The sequence below is a fragment of the Pongo abelii genome, chromosome 4, assembly GCF_028885655.2.
Source record: "Pongo abelii isolate AG06213 chromosome 4, NHGRI_mPonAbe1-v2.0_pri, whole genome shotgun sequence".
Classification (NCBI taxonomy): domain Eukaryota; kingdom Metazoa; phylum Chordata; class Mammalia; order Primates; family Hominidae; genus Pongo; species Pongo abelii.
In genome coordinates, this window is record NC_071989.2 from 160936187 (window position 1) to 160962668 (window position 26482).

Genomic DNA, 26482 nt, shown 5'->3' on the forward strand with positions numbered 1-26482 from the left:
TTGTTGGACATTTGGGTTGGTTCCAAGTCTTTGCTACTGTGAATAATGCCGCAATAAACATACGTGTGCATGTGTCTTTATAGCAGCATGATTTATAGTCCTTTGGGTATATACCCAGTAATGGGATGGCTGGGTCGAATGGAATTTCTAGTTCTAGATCCCTGAGGAATCGCCACACTGACTTCCACAAGGGTTGAACTAGTTTACAGTCCCACCAACAGTGTAAAAGTGTTCCTATTTCTCCACATCCTCTCCAGCACCTGTTGTTTCCTGACTTTTTAATGATTGCCATTCTAACTGGTGTGAGATGGTATCTCATTGCGGTTTTGATTTGCATTTCTCTGATGGCCAGTGATGGTCAGCATTTTTTCATGTGTTTTTTGGCTGCATAAAAGTCTTCTTTTGAGAAGTGTCTGTTCATGTCCTTCACCCACTTTTTGATGGGGTTGTTTGTTTTTTTCTTGTAAATTTGTTGGAGTTCATTGTAGATTCTGGATATTAGCCCTTTGTCAGATGAGTAGGTTGCAAAAATTTTCTCCCATTTTGTAGGTTGCCTGTTCACTCTGATGGTAGTTTCCTTTGCTGTGCAGAAGCTCTTTAGTTTAATTAGATCCCATTTGTCAATTTTGGCTTTTGTTGCCATTGCTTTTGGTGTTTTCGACATGAAGTCCTTGCCCATGCCTATGTCCTGAATGGTAATGCCTAGGTTTTCTTCTAGGGTTTTTATGGTTTTAGGTCTAACATTTAAGTCTTTAATCCATCTTGAATTGATTTTTGTATAAGGTGTAAGGAAGGGATCCAGTTTCAGCTTTCTACATATGGCTAGCCAGTTTTCCCAGCACCATTTATTAAATAGGGAATCCTTTCCCCATTTCTTGTTTTTGTCAGGTTTGTCAAAGATCAGATACTTGTAGATATGTGGCATTATTTCTGACGGCTCTGTTCTGTTCCATTGATCTATATCTCTGTTTTGGTACCAGTACCTATGAAATGCTCTTGGTCACCCCATCCTGGAGTGCTCATCTTTCTATTATGAGCCATTTCCAGCAATTTAGTTCTGTAAAATTCTTATGGCAGTTACTGTATAAGATCATACATCAAGAAATCTCTTCTACTGGAACCTTAAATTTTATTTAAATATTTTTTAATTATTTAAAAATCATGAAATGCCAGAAACGGAAGGCACAAAAGAGGTGATAAAAATGACAATACTTGGTAGTATTGAGTATTTACTATGAGCTATATATTACTCTAAGTGATTTACTTGCACTAATTCATTCAATGCAAATGAAGTATGGATTATGTATGGTATGCACATATGTTTCACCATTCTACAAATAAGGAAATAGAAATACACAGAAATTAGTTAATTCTCTCATGGCCAAAAGCTATAGCTTCATAGTTACTCAAATCCACAAGGCTTTGAAGTGGAATTTTTTTTTGAGTGTGTTTGGCAGCAAAACCTGATCTGACCTAAACTGATTTTGTTGCAAAGCTTGTCCTAGCTTGACATCAGACTATTTATAATTATTTATCTTATTTAATGTTAATATTCATATGTTTTACTGCAGAAATATTTGTGTGTTTAATTATGGAGCACTGTTCCAGACCTTACTAGGGTTAGGAGTATGCTGTGTAATATTTGGATATTAATTTCCTAACCCTGCCCTTGCACACCCCACCTCCAAATCCTGTATTTGGAAGCACATCTAGCCCTAAAGGCTTTGGCAGAAAGTATTTAGATCTGTAGTTAGTGGTAAGAGAGTCACAGTTCAAATCAGGCTATTAGATGCTAGAGCCCAGATTCAAGAAAACTATACTAACTTTTCTTTTTTTAAAATTTTTAAAAAATATTTCATTTTAAGTTGTGAGGTGAAGTGCAGGATTTGTTAATAGGTAAACATGTGCCATAGTGGTTTGCTGCACCTATCAACCCATCACCTAGGTATTAGGCCTAGCATTCATTAGCTATTTTTCCTGATGCTGTCCCTCCCTCCACCCCCTTACCCTGTGGCAGGCCCCAGTGTGTGTTGTTCCCCGCCATGTGTCTGTGTGTTCTCATTGTCCAGCTCCCACTTACAAGTGAGAACATGTGGTGTTTGGTTTTCTGTATACTAGCATTTCTAATACTTCTGTTTAAAACGTAACAAAACTTAGGAGCAGTGATCAATAACAAATAGATGGTAAAATAGATGTTTTTAATATTTTTGTGACTTTTAAAATAGGACACTTTTCCTGTGTCCATGCCCGGTCTCTCAGTTGAACCCTTAGCTCTTTGGGGGCAGAGGCAGTGCTTGAGGCATTTTGCTCCTGGCCCCACTACAGCACAGTGGTTAAGAGAACCAAAGCTTTAGGGTCACAGGGTCTGTGTTTGAGTTGCAGTCCACTGCTTACTGGCTCCGTGGCTGTGAGCCATCTCCTTTAGCATAAAAACAGAGAAGACGACACCAAAGGGACTTCAGGAGATCATGGATATAAAATATAGTACAGAGCAAAGATGAAAAGAATGACTTTTTTTGTTCATAATAAAGTTTTGATGATTTGAATTTAACCTAACAGGCTTTGGTATTTCCTTTCCTTGTATTCTCATGGTGAGAGCAGAAACAACCACTGTGCCACGATCTCTGAGACTTACTTTTTCAGTACAGTGGGAAGGGCCAAACTTGCTGAAAAGTCTTTGTTTTTTTTTTTTTTGAGACGGAGTCTCACTCTGTCGCCCAGGCTGGAGTGCAGTGGCGCGATCTCAGCTCACTGCAAACTCCGCCTCCCAGGTTCACGCCATTCTCCTGCCTCAGCCTCCCGAGTAGCTGGGACTACAGGTGCCTGCCACCACGCCCGGCTAATTTTTTGTATTTTTAATAGAGATGGGGTTTCACCGTGTTGGCCAGGATGGTCTCGATCTCCTGATCTTGTGATCCGCCCACCTCGGCCTCCCAAAGTGCTGGGACTACAGGTGTAAGCCACCGGGCACGGTCATTTTTTTTTTTTTCCCAGCCAGCTACTTGTGAATCCAATGCGATGAGGCAAACATTGCAGTGAAAAAGATTAATCTTCCATTCCAAGAAGCATGAGGTTTAGATCTTAACTTGAGAAAAACTATTTTTGGGCTGTATAGGCAGAGAAAATCCTTACAGATAAGGCATTCATAGATATTTCACAGAGAATTAATATTCAGCCATTGATGAGCTTAATCATTATCCAGTTATTTTCAAAAAAGAAATGATATTCATGGCCGGGCACAGTGGCTCATGCCTGTAATCCCAGCACTTTGGGAAGCCGAGGTGGGTGGATCACCTGAGGTCAGGAGTTTGAGACCAGACTGGCCAACATGGCAAAACCTCATCTCTACTAAAAATACAAAAATTAGCAGGGAATGGTGGCAGGCACCTGTAATCCCAGCTACTCAGGAGGCTGAGGCAGGAGAATTGCTTGAACCTGGGAGGCAGAGGTTACAGTGAGCCAAGATCACGCCATTGCACTCCAGCCTGGGTGACAAGAGCGAAACCGTCTCGAAAGAAAGAAAGAAAGAAAGAAAGAAAGAAATGATATTCATGTGAGATAATCCTTCCTTATCCTTTTAGGTAGGCTGTATCAAAATCGATTTACACTGACCGTCGGCTGTACTAAAGCACCTTTTGTTTTTCATTAGATAAAATATACTAGATATAAACCAAGGTTTTAGGTTAACTCAATGGGTGAAACAAGTTAGAAGGTTATGTGCATTAGAATCACCAGGGAAGCTTTTTAAAACATAAATCCTTGGCCCTACCCCCAGAGATTCCAGATTCAGAAGCTGTGCTAGGACTTGGGCATTTATTTTTTTAAAAAATACATTTTAATGGGCATATTTGAGGTTTACAACATGATATATGGGATACATATAGATATTAAAATGATCACTATAGTGAAGCAAATTAACGTATTTATCATCTCACATACTTTTTTTTTGACAAGAGCAGCTAGAATCAACTTTTTAAAACAAAAATCCGTAATTCAATACAATATTATTAATATAGTCCTCATGTTGTACCTTAGGTCTCTAGACTGGTTCATCCTACATATCTGCTACTTTGTATCCTTTGACTTACATCTCCCTATTTCCTCCCCACTCCACCTCTGATAACTATTGTTTTATTCTCTATTTCTGTGCATTTGACCTCTTGTTTTAAGAATCCAGATCTAAGTGAGATTTTTAAAAAATATTTCCAGGTAGTTTTGATATACAACCTGGTTTAAAACAACTTCTTTAAGCTAAATGTTTATCTAGGAATGGAAGCTCAATTATTACGAATGGAAGCTCAATTATTACTTATTAATGTGTTATAATGCCTCATTAAACCAGGCTTCTCATTTGTAAAATGGGAGCTCGCTTAGCCTCTCTTGATATGTTTTCTTCTGTTTTGCTGTTTAATGATTTTATTTCTGAAAACATCACAATTATAATATATGGCTCTAGACTGCTAATAAGAATAGTTTCTTGTTTTTAAAATTTTTTTGCCAAGATAGGCATTGTGCTATAACACAGTCATAACAAACTATGGGTAATTAATCTTGAGCAGCAGTGGAGAGAGCCCTGGTTTTTAAATTTTATTATTATTATCGTAAAAAAAAACACATAACGTGAGATCTGCACTCTGAACACATTTTTACATGAACAGTACAATGTTGTTATTACTAACCACAAATGTATTTTTAACTAAGCACAATGTTGTATAGAGCATCTCTAGATAATTTTTTTATCTTATAAGACAAATTTTATTCTCATTGAGCAGCTACTCCTCATTTCCCCTTCCCTCTCAGCCCCTGGCAATCACCATTGTGCTTTCTGCTTCAATGAGTTTGGCTACTTGAAAGTCCTCATATAAGTGGAATCACGCAGTGTTTGTTCTTCTGTGATTGGCTTATTTCACTTAGCATTTTGTCCTCAAAGTGCATTTGTATTGTATCATAGGATAGGATTTCCTTTTTTATGGCTGAACAATATTTCATTGTGTATATGTATTATATATACAATATATTATATATTATATATTATACACATATATAATATGTAATATATAGATATAGCTCACATTTTCTTTATCCATTCATTTATCGATTGACATTTAAGTTGTCTTCACCTCTTCATTATTGTAAATAACACTACATTGAATGTGGGAGTGCAATTATCTTTCAAAACCCTTTTTTCAATTTGTTTTGGATATGTATGTAGAAATAGAATTGCTGGATCATATGATAGCTCCATTTTTAATTTTTAAAGAAACATTATACTATTTTCAGTAGACTGTACTATTTTGCATTTCTACCAACAGGGCACAGTGGTTCCAATTTCTATACATTCTTGCCACCACTTGTTTTTTTTGTTGTGTTTTTTAATTGGTTAATTTTAAAAATAATGACCATCCTAATAAGTATGAGGTGATATCTCTTTGTGGTTTTGAGTTTCATTTTCCTGATAATTACTGGTGTTGAGCACATTTTCATATACGTGTTGGTCATTTTTGTCTTCTTTGGAGAAATATCTATTTAAATCCCTTGCCCATTTAAAAAAATTGAGTTGTTTGGGTTTTTTTTTTTTTTTTTTTTTTGCTATTGAGTTATAGGGAGTTTCCTATATGTTTTGGAGATAATTCCTTATCACATAGATGGTTTGCAAATAGTTTCTCTCCTACTATTGGATAGGTTGCCTTTGAAAGAACTTTGCTTTTTGAAGCGAAAAAAAAAACTTAGATTATTTTATTCCTTATTTCTCTGAAACCTTGTGGTTAGTAGTGAATTTCTTAACCTTCATTAGCTTAGTCTTCATATCTGCCAAATTGAATAATGGAACCATTCTTAACTAATTCATGACCTTGTAAATACCAAATAACTTAATATTTATTAAAATGCTCTGTACCATTCACTTAAATTATTGACATTTTACAGACCATTACCACAGTTTAACTCATGTATAATGTGGGTGTATAGAGAGCTAGTTTCTCTTAGATTTCTCCATGCCAAAAGTCATAGAGAAGATCTTTTTGCAATCTCTATCAATTAGATGGTAGGGCATATGCTTTTATGTGGCTTTGAAAATGCCTGACCATCCATTTCTCTAACTATGTATCCAACCACCCAGTTAAGAATAATTCATGTATGGTAATTATAATAATCATAATAATAATTAGAATTATAATAGAATTTAAAATAATTATTATAATTACAATAATACCTTATATTTGCATGGTGTGTTACTGTTTACAAAGCACTTTGGCATACATTCTTATCATAGCAGTCCTGAGAGAATGGTTTACCTCTATTATATGGCTCTTTCTTTTTCCTTCCTTTTCTTTTCTTTTCTTTCTTTTTTTTTGCTTTTGTCAGAATCTCACTCTGTCGCCTAGGCTGGGGTGCACAGGCGCAATCTCAGTTCACTGCAACTTCCGCCTCCTGGGTTCAAGCGATTCTCCTGCTTCAGCTTCCTGAGTAGCTGGGATACAGATGTGCACCATCACTCCTAGCTAATTTTTGTAGTTTTAGTAGAGATGGGGTTTCACCATGTTGGGCAGCTGAACTTGAACTCCTGACCTCAAGTGATCTGCCCACCTTGGCCTCCCAAAGTGCTGGGATTACAGGCATAAGCCACTGTGCCTGGCCTATTATGTGGCTCTCTCTTGAAGGTAGCCCATTTAGCCAAAGTTTTAGTTATATCCTTGCTAATGAGAAGCAGAGATGGCTGTCTTTATATCTCTTTAACACATATAACACAAAATTTGTATTCTCATGTTAATATCAAATTAATTAAAGGAAGTGGTTTTATCCTTTTTTTTCTTAGGTGTACCCAAGGTCCAGACGAAGTCCATGACTTGATTAAGATTAAATAGAATTTTCATTGCAAGACTTGATCTCAAGTCTGAGCTTTCTGATTGAGTCCATCTCTCTAGACTCTGAACCTATGCACCCCAATGAACCATAGTATCCTCATCCGCATAGGCATCTCTGCTTGCCTCATCCCAGAAAGTTACCATCATTGATTCCTGGCCACCTCCTCCTCTGCAGTGCCGTGGATGAAAAAAACCATGTCACTCTTATCCACATCCTAACCCCATTCTGTCATTTCTGCCTCCATGCTGGTGAAATATGCTTTTGGCTGGGAGAAGAAAATTTGCAAGCTGCCAACCCAGAGATGGCCCTGACAGAGTGGTACATTTGACCAGGTTCTGGGAGGAGAAATTGTTCTCTGGTGAGGGCTGTGTTCCAGTGGTCTCTGTGTTGGGAAAACTCACCCCATTTTCTCTGCCAGTTTCCCTAAATTCATTTCATAATGGGCTCTATATGAACACACAATATTTATATATACTCACAGATGTAAGACTCATAGTGTAACAAAGACACATTGGAGTTCATGAGTACAGCCTTGCCATTTTACAAATAGGCAAACTGAGGCCTAACAAATTGGAAGGAACTAGCCCAGTAAAATTGTCATGCATGTGATGCAGTGGTAGGGCCAGCTCAGAACTCAGGAAAACCTTGCCTCACTCTGCATAGAAAAGACATGACCACCAAACATTTTCATAACCACTTATCTTTCTCGTCCATTGCACTTATGCAAAAGGAAACTGCAGAACTATTTATTTCTATTTTGTTTATTGTCTTCTCCACTGGACTGGGAACTCCTTGGAAGGAAAGGAACTGAATCTGTCTTGTTCAGTGTTTAGCGTGATGCCTGGCATACTGAGAGTTCTCAATAAATATTTGTTGACTGAATGAACAAATAAATGAATATATTAATGGCAAATTAATAAACAAGCCTGGAATAGGACCTGAATTTTAGGATTCCAGAGTGGTGGTACTCCCTTGGAGCAATCTGTCTCTCCATATTTTAGATTTTGTGACATATTTTATATTTAATGATGGCATGACTGGATTTTTCATTCATTTTGTGAGCAAAGGCAAAAGGTCCCTTGCTTTTAGAATGACAAATACAAAGTGATTTAAAATTATATGGTATATTCAAAACTGGAACAAGACCATGAATTAGTGCAAAACTGGCTAGAGCCTCTGATAGCACAGCTGACTGACCTAGGGAGGGTGGTTGTTCCCAGGGCTGTTTTTTTCCCTCTCAATTCCCCATCCCCACCTCCATCCTATCTTCTCCCTTCCATCCCTTTCTGTCCACTCCATTCCACTCCTCCCTCACCCCATTAGACAGACCCTTGGCTGATTTTTCATGTAAAGGGAAGGAAGAACTAATTTCCAGAGCTTGGCTGCACTCTTGGTCACTGGGGGATACTTGGGTATCAGAGCTAATGTTTGTCAAGCTGCTCAGGTCAGCTGAGTCCTCTTTAGCACAAACAGTCTCTCTCCTTCTTCTGCCTTTATTCCCAGATGTTTGTGATCAAAGGCAGCCCCATAGCCTTGTGGTCCTCTTCTCCTGTTTGGTCACTCCTAGGTCACCGCATCGGAAACGGGAGGATCACCCTGCTGCATTATTTAGTCTAGGTGGGCTTCCTGGAGTAGCAGGCCTTAGAGGTGTTACTTGCTCTATAAGGGACTGCCTGACCATCAACCACACTTTGTCTTTTCACCTTCTTGCCTGACCATTGGCCAATGTTTTCCTCTGTCTGGTCTGGTTGATTCTTATTTCTCTAGACTATTTGTCTGCACTACTCCCTACCTGAAAGGGTGCTATCTTAATTTGTTTTGAGATTTGAAAATTCATCAGTTTCAACCTGCTATGATGCCTATTTCTGACCTAAATATGCTAAACCTAAGGGATCTTAGGCTTTACCTCCCTCATTATACTAAAGGTAACACTGAGGTCCAGAAAGAAAAAATGACTTTTCCAAGTCCTCACGGCAAGTTTTTCTCTCATTATTTCAACTAGCGATTTTTGAAGCCAGCCATGAAAGTAACAAATTGTTAGTAACAGAAAGGTATTTCAAAAGGTGGATACAAAATCCCCGGGAAGCTTTCTAGTCTAGTGCCTTTCCATCGGCCTGATAGGGCCCAGGACTGTGTACTTTAAGTCCTTCCTCCTAATGACTGTATTGTAGATTTTCTGAGAGCCACACTTGCATTAGTATGGACCATGAGGGCACCCTGATTGGTAAAGCAAGCATGGCCAGGCAGGTAAATGACTATTAAGATTGCTCTGGATAATTAAAGAAGAGGTAGACACAAGGAGAGTGAAGAAGGTGATCATAGTGGTGGTGGAGGTGGAAAAGGATGAATGAGTGGTACATTTTAAGCAGAGTTCTTAATTGCAAGCAAAAGAAACCAGCTTAGGCTGCCTGTGTTAATTTCCTAGGGGTAAAAAACCACAGACTGGGGTGGCCTATACAACAGAAGCTTATTTTTCATAGTTCTGGAGGCTGGAAGTGCAAGATCAAGGTGTTGGCAGAATTGATTTCATTCTGCAGCCGTGTTCCTTGGCTTGCAGAGGTGGCTGCGTCCTTGCTGTGTCCTCACCTGATGTTTCCTCTGTGCAGTGTGTGCCCTGGTGTGTCTTTGCATGTTCAAAGCTCCCCGTCTTATAAGGACACCAGTCGGATTGGATTAGGGTCCTCACTAATGACCTCATTTTAATTTAATCACCCCCTTAAAAAACTTATCTCCAAATATAGTTACATTCTGGGATACTGGGGTTAGAACTTCAACATATGAATTTGGCAGGGATAGGGAGCCAGGGGAACAGAATTCATCCCATAGCCCTGTCCTAAGCTCACAGAGTTGATATGAGGCTGATAGACCAGGCTTAGTAATGGGAGAAATCCATGTGGTAGAAGTGGAGAGGATGAGGAAAGCAACATTAGAGAGGAAAACAGTCTAGGCTGGTGAATTTAAGGTTTTGACACTCTTTACTTCTCCTTCTTGGAGCGATAGGCATACTTTCAGCCCTGTTGTGTTTCAATGAAATAAAATAAGAGTTAAATGTAAGGCTCTAATTCAAGTTCAAAAAAATCAACTGCACAAATGCAGGTTGAAAATGTAAAGGCATATTGAGATTACTGAGAATAAAATATAGGGTATGGAGAAATCTAGATTTAAAGCCCTGCTTCAACTTCTTGACAGAGATGCAGATAAATGGAATACTGACAGAAGAAAGCAACCAAAAATGTTGAATTATTATGTAATAGTGGGCACTTAAATGTACCAACTTTGTACCAGGTACTGTTCTAAGTGTTTCATATATATTAACTTATTTAATCCTTATAACTGCTCTATGAGGTAAGCACTGCTATTATATTTATTGTTCAGATGAGGAATCTGGTACAAAGAGGTTAAAGTAACTTTCCCAGGGCCACCTAGCAGAACTGGGAGTTGAACCCAGCCAGTCTGCCTCTAGAGTTCCGTATTATGCTGAAGGATTGAAAAAACTGGACATATTTATAGAATGGTCAGTTTTCAGATATATTTTAAATTGCCATATGGAAACATGTTGTGTTTATTTTGTGTGAGCCATCAGAGTAGATCTAGAATCAATGGCTAGGGAGATATATCATTAATAAGCAGTTTTCAGCTCAGTATTATAAAGAACTTTAAAATAGTTCAGACGGGAATTGAGCTACTGTGCAAGCATGGTTGGTTGCCTATAATATAAAATAGATGTTTTCCATTCCTCTTTGCTTATAAAACTATTCTTTATTCAGAGAGCAGTGGGTCCATCTCCAAGGCATGATTTTCAATTGGCCAAGGCAACTTGCAGCAATCCTCTACTAGTCTGTGAATGATTGGTGGAGGGATGAGCATACAATCTTGTTCTGACCAGTGAGGTACTGGGGGAAGTTTCCTGGAGTTTGGGGATGGTTTTCTACCTTTACTAAAAGGGGAAGATATGAGGAAAAGACCCCTGTGTGCATCAATTTTCATCTTGCTTTTGATAGTATATATGGGACAAAGATACTTGATCCAATGAGGAAAACCGTCACCGATTTCCAACAAGGTAGAAAGAACCTTGGTCCTTGGTGACTCTTTTGAGCCCCTAACCAACTCAGGTGTCACTTCCCTGTAGACTTGTTGTTAACTGAGAAGTTTGAAAAGTTTGCCTAAATCTACTGTTACTTGTGGCTTAAATCATCCTGTTACAAGTAGCTTGGGAGGTAATGAGTTCAACGTCCTTGGAGATGTACAAACAGAGCATAGAGGTCCACTTATAGGAATGTTGTGGCAAGGGCTCAGGCTTTTTTTTGAAGTTTTTACTAGAGGACAATTAAGGTCACTGCTAGTCCTGATATTATGATTACCTTTCTGCCCCTACCCAACCCCAGCACAAGTCACTCTGTGTGACTCTCTCTGGCTGTGTGTATTGAGCCAGGCTGGCATCCACAGCAGACATTTTCTGTGAGTCACCTATAGTGTCAGGCCTTGGAAAAAGGCAGAGGCTGTGATGTCACAGCTCCTCCAATGACACAGCATCAGGGGACAGCCAGAAATAGAAATGTGGAAGCCCTTGCCACTGGCTCTGTCTTGTACTCTGAAACAACCCATTTCTCTCAGCTCAGACACCAGGCTGCTGGAGAATTGGAGAACCACAATAAACTGAACGTCTAGTCACCTTCCTAGAATTCCCCATCTGCTCTGACAAAGTTCTAGGGACACCCAAGGTGAAACCCACCCAGCAGAACATTGAGAACATGACCGAGATTTAGCTGGACTTTGGTTCCTAATCACAGTGGCTCATTCACAGAAAAAGGCCCTAAGACAATGTCTCAAGTCAGCTTTGTCTTCAACACATTCCTAAGGTCTAAGATTGGGATGTGTTAGAGATGAAGGTTTGGTTCATATCTGACTTCCGGTGCTGCAGACCATTGATTGCTGCTGAAATGTAGCAGCCAAACCTTTTAGAGCCACACTAGCCATCTGACGTAAAGCAAAAAGCTGGAGGCCTTTGACAATTCTGCTTGGAAACAATTTTTATATATTAATGATCATAGCAGCAGCTAATATTCGTTTGGCTTTTAGGGAATCAGTAGATGGTACCTACATCTTTCCCTAAGTCCAAAGCCAATGAAGAGACAGATACAAGAATCAGAACAATTGATATCAAAATATCAGGTCCATTATTGATGAATATGAGGTTGGAGGATTTGGTTTAGGGATGAGGCAACAAGGGATATGTTAATACTGTGCCTAAGAGGTTTTCAGCCCTTCTTTTTTGCACCTAATGTATGACTGACAACAGATCTCAATGTATTCTTCCAAATGTACACTCTGATAAATCTCTCCTCTCCCATGGGGAATGTGAGTGAGAGTGTGAAGAGAAGCCAGGAGTGTTGGTGTAGCTGAAGTTCCTGCATGTCAAAATGGGATGAGTGAGGAGTAGGTATTTTCCACAGTCTTATTGACTGAGTTCTTACTAGTTGCCAGATACTGGGCAGACAGCATCCATGTAGACTATCCAGTTTAATTCTCTTTTCCACCTCATAAGGAAAGTGCTATTATTATCTTCATCTTACTGATAAGGAAACAGAGGCCCAGAAAGACCCACAACTTTACTAAGGTGACACAGCTAGTAGGCGGAAAGATGGGATCCAGACCAAAGTCGGTCCGAGGCCAGAACCGATCTTGGAAGCAACAGGCTGCAGAGCTTCCCCTGCCTTACTGCACAGCGTTGCTGGGTGCTATGAGGAGATAAAGGAACATGAGGTTCTGGATCAGAAGGCTTGGGCTGTAGACCAGGCTCTGCCATTTTTTAGCCTCCACAACTACAGTGTCCTTGCCTGCAAAATAGGGATGATAATGCCTTTCTTGAGAAGCTCAGGGAGTTTCTATGACGATCAAGTGAGCCAATGGTCATTAAAGTGTTTTGTAACTGGCTGGCCCGGGGCACTGATGTGCATCTAAGGGTAGGAGAGTTCTGAGTTCCACCATGCCTCTCTTGATAACTTTCTCAGTGATGTAGTTCAACCACTTGACTTCCTATACCTCAGTTTCGCCACCTGTAAAATGAAAGCCCTAGTCCTTGATTTACTAACCTCTTAGAGGTATGATGATGCTTAAAGGGGATAAAGTTAAGAAAACACTTTCTTTGTGTAAGCTAGAGATGTCAGAACATGATGAAAATTGCCATCCTTATCATTGTCTTTGTGTGTGTGTGAGATGTGGCACTTGGGGCAGTATCTATTTTTGTGACAAAATTATTTCTTAGACTCTCATAAACTCATTTATCTGAAGGATTTTATTGGTGACAAATTTAGCTTTGTATCTCAGCAATTTTATTTAAGATAAAATACTAAAATAAAAATAATCTATTAGAAAATGGTTCAACTTAGGAGTGCTAACAAGTATCAGCTTTGAACTAAGTCTTATGTGCTAAGGAGAATAGAATAAAAATATCAAACAGGCATATAGCACTTATGTGCCTGTACTGTTCTAAATGCTATAAGTATATTTATTTAATCCTTACAAAAAACCCTGTGAGCAGGCATTTTATTATGTCTATTTTATAGGTGGGAGGTGGGGGGATAAGGGCTCAGAGAGGTTAAGTAACATGCACAGGAACAAGATTTGAATCTGCAGTCTAGTTTCAGAATCTCTCTTGTCTTAACCACTGGAGTGGACTTTATAAAGCACAGTCCCTGCCTTCAAAGAGCTTGCAGAACAGCTTACAGACCAGTTGAGAGCAGATATGCACAGACGATAGATAAGCAAGAAAGGAACACAAGACATTGCTACATTGGATCATGGGTCAAATGATGCTGTTTGAACGACAGGTTAAAAATAATCTCAAAGTACAGCAAGGTAATGAAAGCGATGTGGGAGAAGTGATGTCTGACTTGGGCCTTTTATGGCAGTAGGGTGTGAGTCGGTAGGAAAAATAATAGCACTATCTATGTAGTACTTGGTCCTATCTAAAGGGACTCATTACTTGAGGAAGCAGCATTGGCTAAATAAATCACTAAATTTAGAAAAGAAATATGCATCATAAAAAGAAGACGGCTCAAGGAATAAACAAAGGGGCAATATTATAGACAATTTACTAATCATACGACAATTTGTGCCTCAGTGTCTTCTGTAAAATACAGATATACAATAGCAAAGACTTGGAACCAACCCAAATGTTCAACAACGATAGACTGGATTAAGAAAATGTGGCACATATACACCATGGAATACTATGCAGCCATAAAAAATGATGAGTTCATGTCCTTTGTAGGGACATGGATGAAACTGGAAACCATCATTCTCAGCAAACTATTGCAAAGACAAAAAACCAAACACTGCATGTTCTCACTCATAGGTGGGAATTGAACAATGAGAACACATGGACACAGGAAGGGGAACATCACACTCCGGGAACTGTTGTGGGGTGGGGGGAGGGGGGAGGGATAGCATTAGGAGATATACCCAATGCTAAATGATGAGTTAATGGGTGCAGCACACCAACATGGCACATGTATACTTATGTAACAAACCTGCACATTGTGCACATGTACCCTAAAACTTAAAGTATACTAATAATAAAATAAAAAAAAGAAGTTCCATTTTGCCTTCCTTACAAAGTAAAACTCCTTTTGAAAATAATAAAGGTCACCCACACATATTTAATGGGGTAACAGTTTTAAAAAATCATTTATATTTTTATCTTTTGTCTTCCTAATTACGTGGGCTTTGCCCTAGATGATTAGAGGAGTCTATTGCTTAAAGGAAGGAAGAGGGAAATCAGGAATGCCAGAGAATGGATACAGACCAAAGGGAACATCCACAAATAACCAGGCTGTAGTCTGGAGAGAGGGTTGCCTCAATTCTTTTAGCTGCCTGTTTAGCATATCAAGGGCATGCTTTATCTGAGCCAGAGGTCTCCACAGGAAGGCCACGTGGAAAAGCCTGCCCTTTTCTGGCTTCAAAGATAGTGGGAATCAGAAGAAAAGAGAAGAGAGCAGGAGAACAGAACAAAGACACATGGTCTTATTTTTCTCATCTCGGCTTTGGCACAGGAGGCTCGTTAGACAAATTGAGACAATGCTGAAAGTAGATTCGCTTCTTCCCCAGCCTAAGGCAGAAGATGAAACTCCTAGTCCAGTATGGTGGAGGCTGGACTTGGAAGCAACCTGAGAATGTGCTTGAGGATCTTGCCAGAGTGGGTTTCACTGGTTGGGACAAACTGGCACTGCAGTAAAGACTGCAGGTCAGACCCACCAGGTAGGGTGAGTGGAATTCCAGCCAAACCTTAGAGAAGTCTGTGGTGCTAGCAGTAGGCAAGGTGAAGCTCAGGTAGCCCCAGCTCTGTATACTAGTTGAGGCAGGAGAACAAATGACAATGTATGTCAGGCCAGCTTCCATTTTTACCACGAAGGCCAGAGGGGCAAGCAGCAACCAGGTGGCCAAGGGAGGTGCTCCCTGGACCAGAGTGGGCATCAGGCCATCCCACTACCCTATGTACCACCACAAATGCTTGTAAGCCATATCTCCCTCTCACCACCTTTGTACCCAGAATTTATCTTCATGGAGATGCGGAGAGAGGTTATATGAGAGATTAAACCATTTTTATTCAAACGAGACTGACATCGCCTAAAATGACCATGCAGATAATAAGAACAGACTGGATTTAAACTAGATTGGCCCTTTAGTTTATTTTTCTACCAACTGTCAGATGAAGCTTATAGATAAATGAAAGTTCAGTTACAGGAAAAATAAATTTATTTTATATCCTCATCCAAGTTGAAGTGTGAACAAAATGGTGTGATCCAATTACCTATAATGTTGTTGTTCTTAAATAATTCTGACAGTAATATCTCTATATATTGAATTTTTAAATATTTAAGTGGAATTAAGCTTTGACTGAAACAAAATAATATATGTAAAAGTCCCTGGCACATATTAGGTGCTAGGTGATTATTAATTGTTTGAATGTTGTTTGAGGTCAATGTCAGGAAAGATAACAGCTATGCTCCTTGGATCATGGCTCTTGGTTCTGCACTGAGAGCCTGAATATTGGGTAAGATGAACCCAGAATAGCATCATTGCTTTCCCTATGTGTGATTGTGTGAGGAATTATGGTCCCAAGCAGAGATTCTTAAATCTAGTCCTGCATCAGAATTATCTGGACAGCTAGTTTGAAAATATAGATCATTTCTCCTCTGTTTCCCCTTGTGATTATGATTCAGTATTTCTGGGGAGGTGCCAAAGCCTCTTTTGAAAACCATTAAAAATCTGTTCAGATGGCATTTTAAATACCAAGGGGCACTGTGGTACATCTTTAGTAATTTCTTTCCTTCTTTGATTGTTGTTGACTCTTACAGACACATGTGTGGGTAGACTAGAGAAAGTCAGACTTAATTGTTTTTTAGTTTTTGTCTGTACGAAGTTCTGTGCCTAATCAGCTTGGCTTCTGTCAATTCTCTAAATTCCAAAGCAAAACAAGTGTAAGTAAGGGATGATGAGCTTTGTGTTGGGCCAAGTCAAAGAAAATGGCTTCTCCCCCTCATTTCAGCAGAGCACAGAGTCTCTAAGCCCAGAGCAATGATTAGATGTGTGAGGAAATTCCTCAATCTGGAAAGAACTATTTTCTTGTTTTTCTCTCCTCTTTCATCCCTGTTTTCAGGTCCCAGGGGGATATGGCTCTTATTAACTCTCAAACAGGAGTCTTACTGTAGCACGACACAAACTGCAAAGCAGAAAAACTGTGGGTTATGATTCCTGTAGGAAACCCTCTTTCTTTGGGGTCCTATCACTTTTATCCTACCTCTGTCACCACTTTTAGTGTGTCATCACGTGAATGTGGCCTCTCCAGCACTTTCTGACTCATAATTTTCTGTTGGTCACCTGACCAAACGATGCCCAGCCTGAAGTTGGCAAATGGCCATTGTGCTGAACATAATCGTTCCAGTAAAACACGGCTTATTAGCATAGAAATCTCTATAAACCTTTCTATTCTAATCTTGCTGCTATAATTCTGGCCCCTTCGGAGGTCATGCTAACCTAGTTAAGGCTCTTGGAGAAAATACTGTCGTTCCAGCTCATTGCATTTGCATTAAAATATATCGTCCTTCAGCTGACATGCTAACCAGCAACCCGTCATCTGCAACTTCATGCAGAACCTGAACTGCAGGGCATCATTCGTTATTTAAGTTGGAGTCTGGGAAGCTCAGTGAAAATATATGATGGGCACCAAGACATTAAGGTCCTTAAAGTTCTGGCTGTGTGCACTTCACTCTGAATGCAGTGAAAAGATTTTGATGAAAAGCAGATTACTACAAAGTGAAGGATGCTAACTGCTAGGGTCCTTGACATGTCACATCCCATAGAGACAATATGGCATTGTGAGGACACAAATGTCAGGGTCAGACTGCTTAGTTGACATCCCTGTTCTACTATATAGGAATTTTGAAAACTAGTGATAATAAAATAGTCATATCTCACTGGGTTATGTGAGATTATCTCTATAGAGTAGTACGTTACATGTACTCATGTCATTAATTATGATTGTTATTAATTAATGTTATATATGCTCAATTGATGTCGACTATTTCTATTAATAACAATAACAAACCTACAGAATGGTTAATCCTTCGTATAGCTCACTCATACGATTTTTGAGAAATTATTTGGGAAAAGATATTTGGGTACTGAAGATACATTAGTAATGAGAAGGGGTGATTTCCACCCTCGTAAAGATCATATTCCAGATAGAGAACATGGAAGTTAGTGAGTTATCCATTATTGTGGGTCCAAGAAGAGGGTGTGAGATCATTTTTCAAGGTTGCTATAGATTTGTTTTGATTGGATAGGAGATTGTAAACTGCTTAGAACAATACCTAACAGTACATACTAAGTATGCAAGTATTTTATTATTGCTGTTATTGTTATTATATTGTTTATATCCACAATTACTCATATTATCTTGCTTAAATCTTTTGACAACCTTGTGAGAAAGGTACTGTTATTATCTGACATTAATAATGAGGAAATCAAGGCTCAGGGAGGTTAAGTAACTTACCCAATGTCACATAGCTTATACAGCAGAGCCCAGATTTAAACCAACTGCATTGACTCCTTTGAAATTCTTGTTTGCTTGAGTTGATTTGTTATAGGTTATGTCTCTCAAAGACATCAGGAAAATTGGACCTGTTAAATGTTTGGTGATGAACAATGAGCTTTTTAAGGTCTTTGGCTGTAACGTGTCCTTGGAAGCAAGGAGTTCACTCCGTTTGGTTCCTAGAAAGTTCCTATGGTTGTGCTGTCATCACTTCTTGACCTTGAGAGGTTGCCTACTGCACTCTCTGGCTTCAAGCAAGACTTTATCTAATTCTTCCTCAAGAAATCATCTGCTTTTAAAAATATTCTTACAGAAAAGGGGAATCTATACTCTTTTTAAATGATCTTTAAATAAAATTAGACTCCAAAATAGCAAAATTGGAAGAAACAGTGAGGATTATTTAAGCCAATTCCTCCATTTTTTATGTGAGGCCTAGATGAGGGGAAGGGATGGAAACATTCGCAGTTTACATGGTTATTTACTATGCAGCTTGGTGGCTAAGAGTTTGGTGGGCTCTGGAGTTGGGTGGTCTGGGTCTGAGTCCCAGTTCTCTACTTGCTAGCTTAATCTCCTTGTGCCTCAGTTACCTCGCCGTAAAATGGTGGTAATAACAGTGCTTTCCTCACAGGATTGTGGTGAAGATTAAGTAAGTTTCCATGTGTAAGGCACTTGGAATAGGGGCTGGCACATAGTAAACAATATATGAGTATTTACTATTCTTGTTGTTGACAGCACTAGGATTTGAGTCCAGATTGCTTAACTTCCTTGTGTAGTGCTCTTTTCATTTCCTTAAATTCTCTTCCACCAAGATCTTTTTTGTAACCAGCTGAGGTTTTTCCAACTTTAGTTTGACCCATGACCACCAGTTCTCTTCTTAGTCTGGATACCTATGTGGTTCTTGTGCATATCAGTTTTACACACTGTGGTCATGGGACTCTGAGGTCACATAGACTTGCATTTGAGTTCCAACCTTACCACATAGAGGTTACGTAGCCTCCCTGTGCCTCTGTTTCTTCATTTGTACACTGGGGATACCAAAGAGCACCTACCTTATTAAGGTTGCTGATAGGATTAAATAAGCAGCTATTCTTAAAAGCACTCAGCAGAATGCCAGACACCTGCTAGATATATAATACATGGCAGTACATTATTATTATTACTACTGTTACAACTCCTTATGGAATTTTCCAAGTCATAAGTGTACTTTCCTCTTGCAGGTTATCTGAGTAGGCTGAACCATCGGTGAAAAGGAGGCCAAGCATCTCAAAAATAGGACACCTGAGAGTATGGAGCCAATGTGACACTCAGGTGAGTTAGCCTTATGATCCTTAAGCATGCAGTCCTTGGATGAGATGCATCAGAATCTTCTGGTAAGTGTGCTAAAATATAGGTTACTGAGACCCACCCTATGTCTGTCAAATCAGAATATTCTAAGGAAGCAGGTCCCAGGGAATATATATTTTAAAGCTCCCTAAATATACTTTATGGGCTGCCAGATTTGGGAATCACAGGATTAGGTAGCTACATAAATGAAGACACTTAAATGTGCCAAAAGCTTCTCTTTCACCCATCCATTTATCCAGCTACTCACCCATCCATCAACCAAACATGTGCCAGTATCTGGTATTTGCTTCATGACCTGCTACTGCTGTGGTGGGTGCAAAGATAAATGATCAATGTTCTCAAAGAGTCAATAGTCTAAGAGAATCGATGAATGAAGTATAAATAATAAAAGATGTGCTATGAAGTACGATGCGGGGCCAGAAAAGTATATACTTATTCCAGGTTGTGGCGGAAGATTCTGGAGAGGTTTCATTTTATATAATGGCATGAATTCCCCTTCAGATCCATCTCTAATTCAAGCTTCACCTACTTCTGAATGTTTGTGTTAGATACCAATCCTATGGATTTCTATAGTTTTCTGGAATTACATTTTACACACTACAGTAGTTATGTGGCTGCTTCCATGTTTTACTTAGAAGCTGAGCGCTTGATAAAAGTGAAGGCTGAGTCTTAATCATCACCTTTTCCCCCACCTCCTAGCTAGGGTCTTGCTCTGCCTAAGCAGCTGCCATTGGTGCTCAATAAACATTGAAGAAGTTGGGTTGTCGCATTGGTTATGCAAAGAAGGGGGACAGTGGGTGTAAGCCTTGGGCGGGGAGCAGGGCTGGGACCAATCATGGAACACCTAGAATTTGAATTAAATTTGGGCTTTAGATTTTAGGCAATGAGCCTAAGACTATTTTGGAAGCATCCTTTGTTCACAAAAAAGTTAGAAATGGCAAGAACTAGGGCAGTCTATCACAAAGTGTGGGAGAGGTAATTTTATATGTAAACTATTATAAATCACATTTGAGTTAGGAAGTGAGACAATTATTCCCTTTGCAGTTTCATTTCATTCTAATTATTTCAGGGAGATATTCTGAATTGGGTGCTAGTATTTTAACACTTCTCTAACACTTTCTCTTTCTAAATTTTGTTTATTTTTAATTGACAAATAATAATTGTGTATATTTATGGGGTACATTGGGCATGGAGGGTGGGTTATTCTGTGCTGTCTTGACCTGTGTATACATTGTAACACTTCTCTAATACTTTCTAATCCAGCCATCCCCAACCTTTTTGGCACCAGGAACCAGTTTCGTGGAAGACAATTTTTCCACAGATGGTTGGGGAATGATTTCGGGATGGAACTATTCCACCTCAGATCATCAGGCATTAGATTCTCATAAGAAGCATGCAACCTAGATCCCTCACATATACAGTTCACAATAGGGTTCATGGTTCTATGAGAATCTAATGCTGCCACTGATCTAACAAGAGGCAGAGCTCAGCTGACGATGCTTGTTCACCTGCTACTCACCTCCTGCTGTGTCACCCAGTTCCTAACAGGCCATAGACTGGTACCAGTCCATAGCCTGGGGCTTGAGGACCCCTGCTCTATGATGTCTATACAACAATAAAATTGCCTAATGATGCATTTCTCAGAATGTATACCCATCATTAAGTGACACATGGCTGCTTGTGTATTTTTATATATAGCTAAATGTGGCTAGATTAGATGTGATATCTCTTTGGATGCAGGGATAGGTGGGCAAGTTTCTAAAACACAAAACTAACTGTGTCTTTTCTCTGCTTAAGAACCTTCCGTGACTCCCTGTTGCTCATAACTGGATAAATTCTAAGCTGCCTAACAGAATTCTAGCTTAGAGATGTCTACGCCTGGCTGCTCCCAACAGTTAGTCTCATGTCCTGTCTCAAACATGGGGCTTCAATAAGAATGAACTTTTCCAAGGAGAATTTTATACTCTGCATGGTTTTAAAGGCTCAAGCCTGGAGACCCCCCTTCTCGCCTCCCTTACCCTTTTCACCAGGGCACCGACTATTCATCCTTCTAGAGCCTCCTCCGGGGAGTCCTTTCCCAATGCCCACTTCCCAGCCTAAGCTTAGTGCTATTTCTGTAGATACCCAGAACCACATCAACTATATATACAGTTTACCCTAGTATGTCAAAGTTATAGTTACTGCCTTAGGAGGGACTTTGAGCTTTTCATCTTTATTACTTGGGCTTCTGCTACTGTGTCAGGCAGGTAGTTGACACTCAACAAATGTTTGCTTAGCCTATCTCAGCAGAACACATGGAGTGTGTTCACATGGAGTAACCTGATTTTGCCGAGTCTGCAACATTTCTTGCATGCATCCCCTGCTTGCAGTCCCAATTACAGTCATCCTGTTTCAGTTTTCTTAACTCGTCACTCCCTTCCTCTGATAACTTTTGCCATACCTCTGTATAACATGGCCTACTTTTTGAAAAAGATTTTTTTACATTCACCTACATTTGTCTCAAATTTGTTTTTAAAAGAAACTTTGTATTACTACCATCATTGAAAACCTTCATCACTTGGCACAAAAGAAAGTTCAAAAAATACAACAAAAGACATTCCAAATTCTGGCTAGACAACCTTGCCTGCTCTAGTAGATGCACTGAGACCATTAACGAATCTTTCATCTCACCTTGTGTCATCCTCTTTGCCATATGACTTTGGGTCTCCCTCACTAACTAGGCAAGTTCTTGTCTCCATCTCTTGATTCTGAATTCAGCCATAACACTTGCTCTGCTCAATGTTGTTTTAGCAGATTTGACACATACAGAAGTGTGAAAAACTCTTGTGTGACTGGGATAGCTCCTCTGCAATGAGAACATGCCTGGGATAATGTACTGAAAAGATATGAGAAATACATGAAGCAGAGTCCAGTCATCCCAGCCATGAACCAGCTGTGAATGTAACTGCATGACTTTGAGGGAAGTCCAGACCAAGAACAAAGAACCACTGGTCTTAAAGACATACCTTCAGATTCCTGAGCTAAACAAAAGTTTATTGTTGAAAGGCACTGAGTTGTTTTTGTTTCCTACAGATATTAATGTGGCAATAGATAACTAATATACCTGCCAAGGCTCTGAGCCTGAGACATGTTTTCTCTTTGCTAAAAAGATAGATTAGAACAGGGGTCCCCAAACCCCAGGCTACAGACTGGTACAGGTCTGTGGCCTATTAGGAATTGAGCCACACAGCAGGAGTGGTGGGTGAGCCAGCATTATCACCTGAGCTCTGCCTCCTGTCAGATCAGCAGAGGCATTAGATACTGATAAGAGCATGAACCCTATTGCAAACTGCATATGCAAAGAATCTAGGTTGTGTGCTCCTTATGGGAATCTAATCCTGATGATCTGAGGTGGAACAGTTTCATCTGGAAACCATCCCCCTTCCCTGCTTGGGGAAAAATTGTCTTCCACAAAACTGGTCCCTGGTGCCAAAAAGGTTGGGGACTGCTGTCATAGAGTATACTTACACAAACCTAGGTGGTATAGCCTGCTACACACCTAGGCTATATGGTATAGCCTATAGCTCCTAGGCTACAACCCTGTACAGCTTGTTACTATATTGAATGCTGTGGGGAATTGTAACACAATGGTATTTGTGTACCTAAACATACCTAAAAATAGAAAAGATATAGTAACAATAGGGTCTTATAATCTTATGGGACCATTGTTACATATGCTGGCCATTGTGGACCAAAATATTTATAGCCTGTGACTATATACGTATATACAACATATATGTGTGTTTATATTTATATTTATAATACATTTATTTGCATATATTTTTCTCTACAAAAATTCCTGCCAGGTAGTTTTCCTGCTTCTGTTTGCAAACCTCCAGTGACAGGTGGCTTATTATTCGCAAATGAGCCTGTTACAGTCCTGATTGTAACTGGATGAAAAAGATAGACTTGAGCAACACAAAACTGGAAATGGGGATTGTTGCAGTAATGCAGGTGAGGGACATGGAAGAGCCAAAATGAACAGGAAGAGTCTGGATGTAATGATAGAGAAGCGAACTCTTTTGGTTGATGCTAAGTGCCATAAAAATGTGAACTGTGTAAAATGTGAATTGTAAAGTGATTGTGCTCACTTTAGAGCCCAAACTTACTGCATGAACAACTCCCAAACCACACAATTATCTATTTTTCCTTTAAATGGACAAAGCAATGCTGACACCCAGTGGCTGGTTCAGATTACCCACAGCTCTCAGAGAGAGAGGATCCCAAGGGAGATGAAAGTCAACTTGCTCAGCCCCGACCATCAGAGCAACCCAGGATCTTTAGCTGAAAGGGCGAGTCTAAATTCAGCCAGTAATAGCCAGCCATGTGATGTGTTTGACAGCACATAAAGGCTAGTTCCCAGTAAGTTTAATGCAGATAAAAGAGCCAAATTTAACCTGCAGATGAGAAGAGTATTGAATCAAAGTCAGCCACTTGTGAAACAGAGACAAAAGCAATTACCCTGAGTTCCCTGGAGAACTCCCATCCAAAGCACCAATAAGAAATGAAATAGTTAAAGGTCAGTTTCTCAGTCAAATCAGTCCTCTGTTTTGTCATAACAGGGCAGGCTTTGTGCTTTGGTTGGAAGCCACTCAACTCCCATTCTGACACAGAGTCAGGATGTGATAAAACAACAAGGAACTTGACAAATTGAATGGACAAACTGGTCCAAGGAGGGGAAATGAGTTTACTAAGGCCTAAAAGCAAGCTAATGGCAGAGAGGAAACACTAGTGTGCTTCCTGTCTGACCAGACTTAACAGCTGGAGCTCCAGTAGCCATCTTGGACCATGTGACAAGGGCCACAATCTTAGGATGGTAGAGAGGAAAGTAGAAGAGTCTGGTCATGAACAAATTCGTGGGGCTGTCATACCAACCTGGAGTGTAGATCAGATTTTTATGAACTCTTATCCGTGCTCAAAATGTCAATTTTCATCTGAATGTCGTTGATGCTGATCGTCTATGTACTTGATGTTGCCATTTGAACATCACAGAGGAACGTTCAGAACAAAACTCAGGATCTTCTCGCCACAAATTTGGTTTTCCTTCAGTGTCCCTAAATGACACCACCATCCATTGCACAAACCAGAAGTAGAGGAGACATCCTTGACTCCTTTCTTTTCCCTGACCCCCATAACTAAAAAATCACAAGGCCTGAAGACATGACTTTATCCCTTAATTAACCCACTTCTTAACATTCTTTTCATCATTGCTCCAATCCTCCCTGCTTTATCCATTGACGGATTTTGCTTGTTTGTTTATCACCCCTTTCCTCCGTACAAGAATGCCAGCTTCCATGCCTGCCCTACTTTGCATTCTGCTGCTCTTTCTTTAGGCACTCTATTCTATTACAGTCTATTATTTTCTTCATACCTCTTATCTGCATCTGAAATGATGTGTATTTGTCTGTTGAGACTAGGGGTCTCGTCTGTCTTGTCCATGTTGTTGACTAATGTAGTGAGAAAAGAGCAGAGATGTTGTCTATTTGCCTCACTATTGTGTAACTAGCACTCAGAACTGTGCCTAGTACAAAGTAGGCGCTTAACGAATGCTTCTTGGTGAGTAAATATGAATATAGATACACATGTAATGTACACATAGTGCTTGGACAGTAGGAGGATCTGGCAAAGGAGGTCCTGGGTTAGCAATTACCTGGTTACAGACTACAACTCAATTACCTGTGCCTTGTTATTTTTGTAGTCAATGGCTGTGAAAGCCAATGTTGCATATCTGCCAAGGACTCGAAAAGGCAGTCTGAGGTTTGATATCATCATCATCATCTGATGAAAAAAATATCAAACCTAGCTCTGAAAGGGGAAGTAGGGTACCTGGTGGATGTTGTCTTAGGTCAACTTGGGTTGCCACTTTTATTTTCTGTTGCTTTCCCTAATAGCCAGCGTCTATAAGGAAGATGGTTGACTACTTGTTCATGCCATAGTTTAGCTGGTTTTTGACTGAATCCATGAAAGAAAAGGAAGGAAGGAGGGAGGGAAGGAAAGGGATGGAAAAGGAAGGGAAGAAAGGAAGAAAGAGGAGACAGAGAGAAAGAGAGAGAGAACGAACCTGTTCTGTATGAAGTATTACAAGGGAAATAAAGAGAAGGCCTTTATACTTCCTCTTTTGTTAATTCCCTGACCCCACATTTGAATTCTTTATGTAACAGCCAGAATAATCCTTCCCTCTCCCTCTCTCCTCCTCTTATTCCATCTCTCTCTCTCTTTTCCTCCTTTCTTTTCTCATTGGCTTAATAAAATAAAGTGAATTTTTACTCCATAACAACTCAACATTAGTGTTTCTGGTTAGCAGGGGGCCACTCGTGATAATCTAGGAGCCCCAACAGGGTACCTTTGTCTTGATACTCTGAGCTCTTTTAGGGCCTCAGAGATTTCTACAAACCAGGAAAGAATAGGAAGGATCCTGCATGGAGTGTTTTTATAAGTCAAGTGCATGATCTCTGTAAAATGTAAGTTGTATAGTGTCCTACTCTGCGTAAAACTTTCAGTGGCTTCCAACCACCTTAGAATAAAACTCAAATTCTTCACTGTGGCCTACAGGGTGCTACATGATTGTTCTCGCTTGCCTTTTTAAAATTTTATTTTTAACTAACAAATGTTAATTATACATATTTATGGGGTACAATGTGATGTGATGTTTCAATACATGAACACATTGTGAAATGATCAAATTAGGTGGATCCATCATCTCAAATACTTACAGTTTCTTTGTGGTGAGAACATTTAAAATCCAGTCTTTTGAATTATTAACTGTAATTACCATGCTATGTAATAGACCACCAGAACCTTTTCCTTATAACTGAAACTTCAACCAACATCTCTCCTTTCCCTGTCCACAGCCCCCTGCCCCACCTCCAGCCTCTCGTAACCACGATTCTACTCTCTACTTCTTTTTTTTTTTTTTTTTTGTCCATGTGTTCTCATTGTTCGTCTCCCACTTATGAGTAATAACATACAGTGTTTGGTTTTCTGTTCCTGTGTTAGTTTTCTGTCTACTCTCTACTTCTGAGTTCAACTTTTTTTAGATCCCACATACAAATGAGAGCAGATCATGTGGTATTTGTCTCTCTGTGCCTAGCTCATTTCACTTGGCATGATGTCCTCTAGGTTCATTCGTATTATCTCAAA

The 26482-nt window shown here is 39.7% G+C and overlaps 1 long non-coding RNA gene across 1 annotated transcript in view; it reads left to right on the top strand.

Moving 5' to 3' along the window:
• LOC129059584 (uncharacterized) overlaps positions 1 to 26482 on the top strand; it is a 408057-nt gene that overhangs the window by 224923 nt on the left and 156652 nt on the right. The window contains exon 2 of the long non-coding RNA XR_010140055.1: positions 19177 to 19267. This is a non-coding gene — a long non-coding RNA (uncharacterized LOC129059584). The remainder of the gene's footprint in view (positions 1 to 19176; positions 19268 to 26482) is intronic.